The 12018-nt window shown below is 42.0% G+C and overlaps 1 protein-coding gene across 1 annotated transcript in view; it reads right to left on the bottom strand.

Annotated features, from left to right (window-relative positions):
* MAP3K12 (mitogen-activated protein kinase kinase kinase 12) overlaps positions 1-12018 on the bottom strand; it is a 139963-nt gene that overhangs the window by 104040 nt on the left and 23905 nt on the right. The gene's annotated exons all lie outside the window — the stretch shown is intronic.

Genomic DNA, 12018 nt, shown 5'->3' with positions numbered 1-12018 from the left:
TATAGGTAGGAATATTCATATATATATGAAACTCATAAAAAAAAGATGTCATTTATTCTTAGGTCTCCAAGTGGCCCAATCACATTTATGTATTTTCTCATCTCCTTTTCGTCCATCCATTTGTGTCACCTAGCAGAATAACCTCTTTCCCCAATTTCATTGGAGTGTGACATGGCATGACCATCAACTTATGGTTCCCTGATTTAATGGGTAGTCTTAATAACCTAGATGACACCAATTAATATTTTATGACATGCATTTTAATTTCCTCAATCGTAATTAAGTTCCCTGCATGTATTAATCAACTTTACTCCATAAGATCTGAAGACTTTCATTCAGACTTACTGCATGCTTCTGTTAGTTTCTCAAGAAGGTTTTATTTATCTTCTCTTCATTTCACAGACAAATAATGCATCTACTTTTCTTCCATTCATTGCACTAGATAGCTCTTTATCATTTATTTTCTTACAGCCTAACTTGCAAACTTCCCTATCTCGTGCAGGTTTCCCTGTTAATGAATGACCCATTTTGGTTTAAAGGTAAAGATTCCCCTTGCACATATGTGCTAGTCGTTCCCAACTCTAGGGGGCGGTGCTCATCTCCGTTTCAAAGCTGAAGAGCCAGCGCTGTCTGAAGACGTCTTTGTGGTCATGTGGCCAGCATGACTAAATGCCGAAGGCGCACAGAACGCTGTTACCTTCCCAACAAAGGTGGTTCCTATTTTTCTACTTGCATTTTTACATGCTTTCGAACTGCTAGATTGGCAGAAGCTGGGATAAGTAATGGGAGCTCACTCCATTACGCGGCACTAGGGATTCGAACAGCCAAACTGCCGACCTTTCTGATCGACAAGCTTGGCGTCTTAGCCACTGAGCCACTGCGTCCCTTCATTTTGGTTTACATGCTATCAAATCAACTGAAGCCCAGTTTTATCCCAAGCATGCTTATATTATTCAGTATACACGGCAATATTTAGAGATCACTTTGCAGGACAACATACAATTTTCTGCAACCTTCTCCCCATTCCCACATTAGGAATTACAGGTTGTCCTCGATTTACAACAGTTTGTTTAGTGACCATTCAAAGCTCCAACAGCACTGAAAAAAGTGACTTTTGAGCGTTTTTCACTCTTATAGCCATTGCACCATCCCTATGGTCATGTGATCAAAATTCAGATGCTTGGCAACTTACTCATATTTATGACTGTTGCAGTGTCCTTCGATCATGTGATCCCTTTTCGTGACAAAACAAAGTCATTGGGGAAGCCAGATTCACTTAACAACCAGGCTACTAACTTATCAACTGCAGTGATTCACTTAACAAATATGGTAAGAAAGGTTGTAAAATGGGGCACTTAACAAATGTCTCACTTAGCAACAAAAATGTTGGGCTCAATTGTGATTGTAAGTTGAGGACTACCTGTACATTCAGAGTACCAATGCACAGAAGATACTTAGGATACCTCCCCTTTTTAATGAATATCTTTAGGCAAGATTGAGTTGACTGTCCTCTAATAATCTTTAAAAAATAAGGCTTGGTAAAGCAAGACACATGGCAATCCAAGATATCCACCTACAGTATCCAATTCTAGATCAGGGTGTACAAATCTCAACTCCCTTCTTTTACGAGGAGTGGGAAGCAACAATCTTGTGTTAATGTGATGCTTCTTGACCAGGGCAATGTCTAAACTCAACCCTCTTTCTACCGACTCCCATCCAGGTCAAGAGAGTGAGGAAATCAAGACTGCATCACAGGCTACTTCTGGTCTGGTAACTGTCATCCATCCCCGAGGAGAAGACAAGCAAATAAGTTGTCCTCAAATGACAGTATGATCCAGGATGATTAAGAGCGACTCCAAAGTTTTTCAGACTGCTACAACCCCCCCCCCCCGAGGCCCTTTCTGATGCCGTCATATTAAAGAATTGGTGACAGAAGAAGAATATAATTTAAAACACAATAAACTGTCTTATTATGAGAAACGAAAAATAAATATTTCCGGGCCACATCCACTTTCTTGCTAGTCTTCCTTGCCTTCTGGAATGCAACCCTTGGTTTGCCAATTTTAGGCCATGTCTGGTCTCCAGCTTGAAAACGTTTTCCATCACCCTGAGTGAGACTAGAGTGAACACAGTTCAAATCTTCACTTGAGCATGATGAACTTGGAATAGCTACCAATATTCAGTCTAAACCCCTGATGGCGAACCTATGGCATACGTGCCACAGATGGCACACGGAGCCCTCTCTGCAGACACATGAGCCATCACCCAGCTCAGCTCCACTGTGCGTGCATGCGCGCCTCCCGCTAGCCAGCTGATTTTGGGGTCTCTGCCGTGCATGCGGAAATGCGTACACATGCGTGGGGAGTCACGAGTGCATGCATGAGGCGGGGGGAGCACGTGGGATAGAGTGCCCTCCTGCACTCCATTTTGGCCCCAGGAGGTTTCAGGGAGGCCTCCCCGGGGCACGGGGAGGGGATTCAGCCGATTTGGGCAAACTAGATGCTAATTTTACATCTGGTTTGGCCGAACTGGTAGTTGAAAGGACTGGCTGGCCACTCGGGTGATTATGGGGTGTACTAGATACTCCCATGTAACACCTCTCCTGCGCGAGCTGCACTGGCTTCCTGTGGTCTATCGGGTGCGTTTCAAGGTTCTGATTACGATCTTTAAAGCGCTCCATGGCACAGGACCTAGTTACCTGCGGGATCGCATCCTGCGCCAGACATCCCTGCGACCAATCCGCTCACACAGAGAGGGACTTCTCCAGGTGCCGTCCACTAAACAGTGTCGGGGGGCGACGCCTAGGAGCAGAGCCTTCTCTGTGATGGGCCCAGCCCTGTGGAATGACCTCCCCCTTGACATCAGGATTACCTCCGATCTCCGCTCCTTCCGTGTAAAGCTCAAGACCCACCTTTTCCAATTAGCTGGCCTGGCTCAACCATAGTTTTATCCCATTGCTCCTGACAGTCTTTTTTAAATTTGTAATTTTAACTGAGGGTATTTTAATTGTTAATTTTAATTCTATTATTATTATTGTATGCATTTGACGATTGTTACCTCCTCCATGTATATGTACGTGTATGTGTTTATGTGTATGTGTGTATGTATTGTATGTATATGTATATTTGTATGGGTTTTTATTGTACGCCGCCCCGATTCCTTTTGGAGAGGGAGCGGCTAACAAATTAAATTTATTCTATTCTATTATTCCCACCCCACCCCTCCCAGGAGTCTCCACATGGCCAGTTTTGGATGCCAGGTAAGTGCAAGGCCTGCACAGAGGTTCTAGGAGGGCAAAAAACAGGCCTTCTGGAAGTTCTGGAAGTTTGGAAATGGGCCTGTCTCCGGTCTCCGGAGGGCCTCTGAGCTCGGGGAGGACATTTTCAGCCTCCTGGAGGCTAGAGGAAAGCCTTGATGGGGGGCATCGCGCGCACATGCGCAGGGGGCTGGGGCGCAATGCATTATGGGTGTGGACACACATGCATGCTGTTGTGCACGTGCACCCAATTTCGGCACGTGAGGGAAAAAAGGTTAACCATCACTGGTCTAACCTAAACCCACCTGGGTGGAAACATATTGGGAAAAGTAGATTATACACGGATTATACATGCTGTCTTGGGTTCCTTAGAGAAAAGGCAGAATTTGGTAAAATTGATTAATTGGTGAAAGGGAAGGAAGGAAAAATCTTTGAGGGGTGCAGGAGGGATAGCAAAAATAAGTTGACACCCATAATGATGGGATAGTAGCCTTACCCCCTTTTTAGTTGGTACCATTGCATATAAGAAAAGGCAGAATATTGGCTGAGTATGCATGGCCAACTTTTTGATTCCTTCCACAGATACTCCCTGAATCTTCAAGTTTTTAACTTTTACTGTAGAAGCACACTACATGTTTTGCAAAAGGAATTTGTCGGTGAGTTCACACACACACACACACACAGAGTCCTCCTTTCATCTTCTGTCATAAATTAATCAAACCATATTCAAAGCTGTTTCAAAACTGCTTCAGGCATCCTTTGGAACTGGAACAGAAGCTGGACCCAAAAGGCAGTTGTTGACTCTCCCCATATTCATTCTCATTCATTCTCTCATTCTCTCTCTCTCTCTCTCTCTCACACACACACACAAACACACACACACACCTACGCACCCATCCATTGTATCTGAGCTGGAAATACTGTTAAGAAGTTCTGTGAACTTTTTCACGGTTCAAAAAGACCGAAGAGCTCTTCCACCTTGCGAAATCTGTTTACCAAGATATTGCAAAGAAGTAAACAGACACATTTATGCAAGCGTGTTGACCTTACAAACCACAACCGACCTCAACGCGATAATTCTACCTCCAAGATATGGGAAACCTTTTCACATGTAGCCTCTTGTTTTTTCTGTGCTGAGATCTCTCCCGTGTGTTAACTGCTAAAGCAGACATAGCCTTAAGCCAATCTATGATACCGTATGATCCACAATTCCTCAAATTTTCATTGAGGCTGTGGAGGTGAGGGAAAGAAATGGGACATTTCAAGCTGATAGCTCGTATGGTTGTTTAAATACAACTGTCTGCTCTGTGTCTTGCCTTAATGATGGCTTATAATTATTTGGGAATGACACGGCATGCCCTAAGGCTACACATAAATTATGAGTGCAGCTGCATGGAGAGCACAAAATCTATTCCAAGGTTGTCTGCAAAGAGAAGCCCAAAAACTCAAGCTGGAATCCATGATGCAAGTTTTTAAAAATGGCGCTTCAATCATACCTTTATGACTGACATCTTGACTTTTTTGACATATTGATATCTCACGTAGTAAAAAATAATTTATTCTAATTAAAATATTATTCCAAAATAAAAATTCCCTTCTCACCCCCATGGGTGATTTGTATCCTCTTCCAGAGACCTGGGAGTTTGAAGGGTCTGCATGGAATCTTAGTTGTTCCCATCACTGCACTTTTCTTAAGAAAGAGCTCTGACATTGTTCCTGGGATCTAATGCTTAACAGCTAATTCCCAACACTGTCAAATAATTTACTAAGACTGTATTACTATTATTCTTCTCTTCCTTCCTAGTATCTATCTCTCCTCACTTATGACTATAACCATGTTGCTTGTATCTTTCAACTTATATTGTTTTATTTGTTTACTAGTACAAATTGATAGCTTATTAGTAACCTTGACTATCACTAAGTGTTGTATCTTTTTATTCTTGATGAATGTATTTTATTCTCCTTATGTACACTGAGAGCATGTGCACCAAAGACAAATTCCTTGTGTGTCCAATCACACATGGCCAATAAAGAATTCTACTCTATTCTATTACTTTATTTTATTTATTTAGTAAACCTATATGCTACCCATTTCACCTAGAAGTGACTCTAAATGGTTTACAATCATAAAAAACAAACTAAAACTTTAAAACTATAAATGACAACACTAAGATTGTTTAAAATTAACAACCATGGGACCAGCATCTTGTTAATTTAACATAAATGCTTCTTTAACCAGCATTTATATGAAAAGTATTTCAGCATATTTCAGTACATTTCGTAAGCCATGAATGTAAAAACAAAAACAAGCAAGCAAACCAACAACAACAAAAAACCTAACTCAGCACACCGTGGGAAAAGAAAAGAAAAATTTGTTTAGGCTACTTTTATCATATCCCAGAACTTTACCTTATTCTTCGTTTTAAAATGTATCCTGGGCTGGCCTGATGACCTTGTTCTGAGGTCTTCTGGGTTGTGACTGATGTGCATACGGGAATCCTTGCACATCCATGCTCCAGACACGATGGGAAGGCTGAAGAGTCTGGAGACTGAGAACTTCTATTGTCCCCAGAAACAGAGAGAGAGATGCAGCTGCTGCCATACAGAGGCACAATTGCAGCGGAGATACACACACAGGGCCTAGTTCACATGATACTGTTCCTTGAGTCAATAGGGTACAGGCGCTAGTGAGTTGTGAGAACTCCCAAAAGACATTAACTGACTCTTTAATACCAGGGTATTAACTTTCATTCTGTTCAGCTTTTGGAGAATTATCCTGCCAATGGATAAACATGCAGACATCAGCATCCTAAGGCTTTCCAAAACGTTTTGTGCTTGAGAAGAATAAAAAGAGGGTTAAAATAAGGGGACCAAATGAGGCAGAGCAGCCTTAAACCTGCCTCTGCTAATTTTTACGGCTCAAAGGATGCTTTGAAATATTTAGGAATGCTTACCGGAATATACATTGAAACACAATGCATTTAACTGTATTGTGGAAGGCTGTGTTTTCTAGGCCAGCTCAGGCTTTTTATCCAGGTGGTCAGAGATGAAGGGCAGCTTTCCACCTGGCACCTTGGTCTTCTCTCTGTTGGTTGTATTATCTTTGCATTAGACTTGAGAAAGCCTTCAGAGAATGCCTTCAAAAAGGCTCATCCTCTGAAAAATATCCACCTTAGAAGACCTCAGCTGATGTCCTCACTCACATTCTTTCTCTGTGATTGCCAGTTTTAAACAGTTTCCGTTTGCACCAGCTATCTGTCCAACTCTGATCTGAACTATGGTAACTTGTGTCCTGCAGAATTCTAACTTTCTATAGGTAAAGGTTCCCCTCGCACATATGTGCTACTCGTTCCTGACTCTAGGGGTCAGTGCTCCTCTCCATTTCAAAGCCGAAGAGCCAGCGCTGTACGAAGATGTCTCTGTGGTCATGTGGCTGGCATGACTAAACACTGAAGGCGCATGGAACGCTGTTACCTTCCCACCAAAGGTGGTCCCTATTTTTCTACTTGCATTTTTACGTGCTTTCGAACTGCTAGGTTGGCAGAAGCTGGGACAAGTAACGGGAGCTCACTCTGTTATGCAACGCTAGGGATTTGAACCACCAAACTGCCGAGCTTTCTGATTGACAAGCTCTTAGCCACTGAGCCACCGCGGCCCTAACTTTCCATACATGCCCAGAATTAACAAAATATTTTGTGTGATGGTCCATGAAACACATAACACATGGGGGTCATCCTCTGGGATAATTAGGCTTTGCAGCAGGGTAAATGTGTAGGAGAAATGGCAAGAAAATCTCCCGGAATGCTCTCTAACTCAACAAGCGTGTTTCCACACTGCAAAACACCGCATCAGAAGACCTAGCTTGTTTTTCAATGTATTAAGAAATACTCTGATTGCGGGTAACAACAAAAGAAGAGGAAGGAAGCAGAGTTTTGATGCTGTCCCTGGAAGGATAGATCTGGATTCTTATGCCAGTGTAACTGGGAACAGCGCCGACCTGCCACTTCTAATCCCCTATTGTTACCATCTATTATTTATTATCTGTAATGCTATATAATTCCCCCAGCTATATTATTAAAATCTGCAGAAGCGTTCAGAGATACCTTTGAATAGGATGCGCTCAGTGGAAATTAATTGCATTCTTATTAGCTTGACAGGTTCCTTTTATTCACATGCAAATGAGCGGCAAAGAGCTTCAGAGATACTTCTGGAAAAGGGAGTTTGAGTCTTCCAGCAACAGCCTCCTTTTGGGAAAGGGCGCCATCTAGTGACTACCAAGGTTTTTAAGGTGGGAGACTTATTTCAGTGTTCCTATTGAAGGGCATCTCTCACACTTGTAAACTTGTAGTCTAAGGCCCAGTTCTCACAGGAGATGGCAGACATTTAACTGCCTCACAAACTATAAAATTAGAAGCCAAGCGGGAGGCTATTTTGGATTCTTCCCAAGACGCAGCTTTTTATGTGCAGGGATTTAGAGGGGATTGGTAGAGATAAAAAAGAGAGGCAGGCTAATGCCCACAAGAGATGTTTTTTCTCTTAACAACACTGATTGCATCTAATTGGGTTCTTTCTTTTTTCTTTCTTTCTTTCTTTCTTTCTTTCTTTCTTTCTTTCTTTCTTTCTTTCTTTCTTTCTTTCCTTCCTTCCTTCCTTCCTTCCTTCCTTCTTTAAAACAAGGCTTGAGACATATTTATGAGCTTTTGTAAAAAAATAAGTAAATCTTTAGCTTACATGTTTCCTTAATCAATAAAACCCAACTCATTTGGTTCCATTCACCTAGACGTACAGAATGTCCATCCAATTCAATGGGGCTTACTCCTCTGAATATTTTAATCCCGTATTATAAAATTGTGTTTCCAAAAGATAAAATTTCTGGCAAAATGAAACATGGATGCCAGATCTGGGCTGCAAACATCTGGTTGACGATTAGATGGCAGAACAGAGAGAGAATTTCCTGTAGTTCAATTTAAATGTCACCCAAATTTGCCCAACCCAAATCAGGGAGCTCTACTTGAAGCAGCAATTCATTGTGTTTATCCATCCTCACTTATCAGCTAGTCCTAGCTCAACAAAGGGTTAGGGATTTAAAATATTGCAATTATAAACCATGGGTTATGATTCGGCATAATATATGAACTCATCCATAGGTAATCAATGGCTTATCAATCCAGTCATAGAGATCCAGCTAAATTTCTGTTACAGAAGATTGCGGCAGTGAATTTCCTTGATAGATGCTTTTTGGAAAGATGTACCCGGGTTTATACAATGTTGGAATTCATTGTTGGAATGCATTTCTATGCAACAACAATAGTATTCAGCCAGTAGATGGCGGTATTTACAAGTTTGGATCTATGGGAAATACTGTATGCTCTTGTTCTTAGTAGAATTCCATGTTACAGTTAAAATAGTTGAGCAGTAAAGGACATGGTGACTGTACTCTGTTTGCTCTGTATGTGGTGCTTTATATAAACAGAATTTCTAATGTACAATCAACATGAGGTTGGCCTTGAAGGGTATCTGGAAGCTTCAGCCATGCAAGATGAAGCAGTGCAGATAGTTGTGTAATGTGCATTGATTGCCGACTTGCTTCTGGGTCAAGGTGCTGGCTATGATCTTTAAAATCTTACATGCCATGGGACTGGGTTATTTGAGTACTGCTTATCTCCAGTTACATCTACCTGTCCTACCAGGCCTGGCAGGAGAGGGATGTTATGACTCCTATCAATCAGGGAGTTTTGTGGGCAGGACCTGGGAAGAAAGCCTAGGAAGAACTTCATTCCCTCTGAGGTGAAGCTGGTTCCGACCCCCATGGGCCTTCCAGAAGGTCCTTAAAACATGATATTGTCAATTATCCTGGGACTCTTATGATAAAATGAAGCCTACTAGATGGTTGTAAGATACTTAAATGGGGTGCACTTTCTTGCATGTATTTCTGCCATTTTGTTTTTAATGTTCTAGATTTATGTTGGTTAAATTTCATTGGGGGTTTTAATGCGTTTGATTGTTTTATTATGTATGCCATAGAGTCAGTTTGGTGCAGTGTGAAAGCATCAGGCTAGAAAGAGGGAGATGGTGACTTCTAGCCCTGCCTTAGGCACAAAATCAGCTGGTGACTAGGGGCCAGTCACTGAATTTCAGCCATAGGAAGGAGGCAAGGGCAAACTCCTTCCAAAAGGAACTTACCTAGAAAACTGGTCTAGCCCCTCACTGAATGAGATGGGTGGCTATATAAATTAGATGATAGACAGATGATAGATGGGAGAGAGAGAGAAAGAGAGAGACAGACAGACTGACAGACAGACAGACAATGCTACATTTCCATGAAAAATAGATATGTTACAACTTGACTTTTCTGCTATCCAATACAACTTTCTGAAAAATAATTCACTGACTCAGATGATCAGGTAATTAAATTAGTTAAAAATATTGTACCACTCTTTTGGCTTATTTGTTCTATAGATGAATTAATTTAACTCATTCAATCTTTTCCTCCTCCACCCATCTCTGTTTTCCTCCCCAGTGGGCTGAATGTCCTGCGAGAGAATAGTATGAACAATATCAATTAAGTTATGTTGCATTCTTGTACATCAACACGCAATCGTGACCAAGGCCTCACACAACTTTTGGTAGGCCCCAGAGACTTTTAAATGTTAATACTAGATTGTAATGAATCATATGGCAAACTTAGAAAAACAGTTCATATATCACATATTACCAATTTTTATATTAAATGTAAATGAAATGAAATCAAACTTTTTTTTTACTGGGATCCCACCCACTGCTTCTTGGAGTATGGCCCTTATGCATCACTCCAAAGTCAAGGGTAGGACTTGGCTTGGTTAATGTTGCATATTCTGGCATCTATAGTAGTGGTAATTGTCATTAAACCCAGTAGACCCTATTTACAGATGCTTGTTTTGAACTGGACTAATAGATATAGGGAAGGCAACACTTGTTTCTGACTGCTCTTCCACACTTTCCTACTAATTATTTTCCCAATTAGGCTTGATGGGAGCTGTAGTCCAAAGGATGGTGCCAAGTTGCCTATCCCTGGACTAATGAAATGCATATACCTTTGGGTCACTAGTGATTCCTGATGACTGTCTGGACACATCCTTGCAGTTTTCTTGGCAAGATTTCAGTAGTAGTTTCCTTTGTCTGCAATCTAGGGCTGAGAGAGAGTGATTGGCCCAAGGTCACCCAGCTGGCTTTGTACCTAAGGTGGGACTAGAACTCACTGTCTCCTGGTCTCTCACTTGATGCCTTCTTAACCACTGAACCAAACTGGCTCCTCTTAATGAACTTGTAAGATTAATTGACGCAGTGGGTCAGTGGCTCAGACGCTGAGTTTGTCGATCAGAAAGGTCGGCAGTTCGGCGGTTCGAATCCCTAGCGCTGCATAGCGGAGTGAGCTCACGTTACTTGTCCCAGCTTCTTTCTTGGAGTATGGCCCTTATGCATCACTCCAAAGTCAAGGGTAGGCTTGGCTTGGTTAAGGTTGCATATTCTGGCATCTATAGTAGTGGTAATTGTCATTAAACCCAGTAGACCCTATTTACAGATGCTTGCTTTGAACTGGACTAATAGATATAGGGAAGTTTCCTTTGTCTGCAATCTAGGGCTGAGAGAGAGTGATTGGCCCAGTGGCTCAGACGCTGAGCTTGTCGATCAGAAAGGTCGGCAGTTCGGCGGTTCGAATCCCTAGCGCTGCGTAGCGGAGTGAGCTCCCGTTACTTGTCCCAGCTTCTACCAACCTAATAGTTCAAAAGCATATAAAAATGCAAATAGAAAAATAGGAACCACCTTTGGTGGGAAGGTAACAGCGCTCTGTGCACCTTCGGCATTTAGTCATGCCGGCCACATAACCACAGAGACGTCTTCAGACAACACTGGCTCTTCGGCTTTGAAATGGAGATGAGCATTGCCCCCTACAGTCGGGAACAACTAGCCCATATGTATGAGGGGAACCTTTACCTTTATCTTTAAGATTATTTGTGAAAAGGAGATTCAAATCAAGGGCTTCTTGGCCCCAGCAGGCAGAGAAAACATTTCATTTTGCAGGTGAGTATATTCCTTGGTTATTCTTCCCTTCGCTTGACTTTGCAAGTATAGAAAGGGCATTGCCAATTCTTTTAAACTACTCAAATGAAACATGAATCTTCTAGACCAACAGCATTTCTCACTTTCTACTGGAATTATATCATCAGAGTAATGCCAAAAAGTCATAAAGCTTCAGCAGTAAAATATCACGATTCAGTCATCCAAGGGGGAAAATGCATGATACTTCCTGGAAATCAAGAGACTTCTGTTAACAGAGATTAAGCAGGCCTTTGATAAACATTTCCTGTACTGAGAGGAGAGAATCAAGGGGAGAGAGGACAATGACTCACCAGCCCGGTACAAAATTTGCCTGGTGTGTGTGAAGTGCAGAATACAAATGCCAGCAGTGATACTTTTTCAAGGATGAGTTAGATAAACTCTGGAGAGCTGGAAGTGATGCTCTTTATGGTGTGATTCCAGGACAAACCAAATAGAAAGCAGCTTATGGGCACAATCTATGGATGTTTTTTCTAAGACGCTTCCCATATAGGCTAGAAGGCATTGCACTGGCAAAGCTTTAGGACAGGGGTGTCCAATCTGGGCAACTTGAAGACCTGTGGACTTAAACTCTCAGAATTGGCTGGTTGGGGAATTCTGGGAGTTGGAAGTCTACAGGTCTGAAAGTTGCCCAGGTTGGACACACCTGCTCTAGAGCAATATAA

Source organism: Natrix helvetica (assembly GCF_964273705.1).
Source record: "Natrix helvetica genome assembly, chromosome: 1".
Taxonomy (NCBI): domain Eukaryota; kingdom Metazoa; phylum Chordata; class Lepidosauria; order Squamata; family Natricidae; genus Natrix; species Natrix helvetica.
The sequence above is the reverse complement of the archived record's forward strand: the minus strand, read 5'-3'. Positions and strand labels throughout refer to the sequence as shown.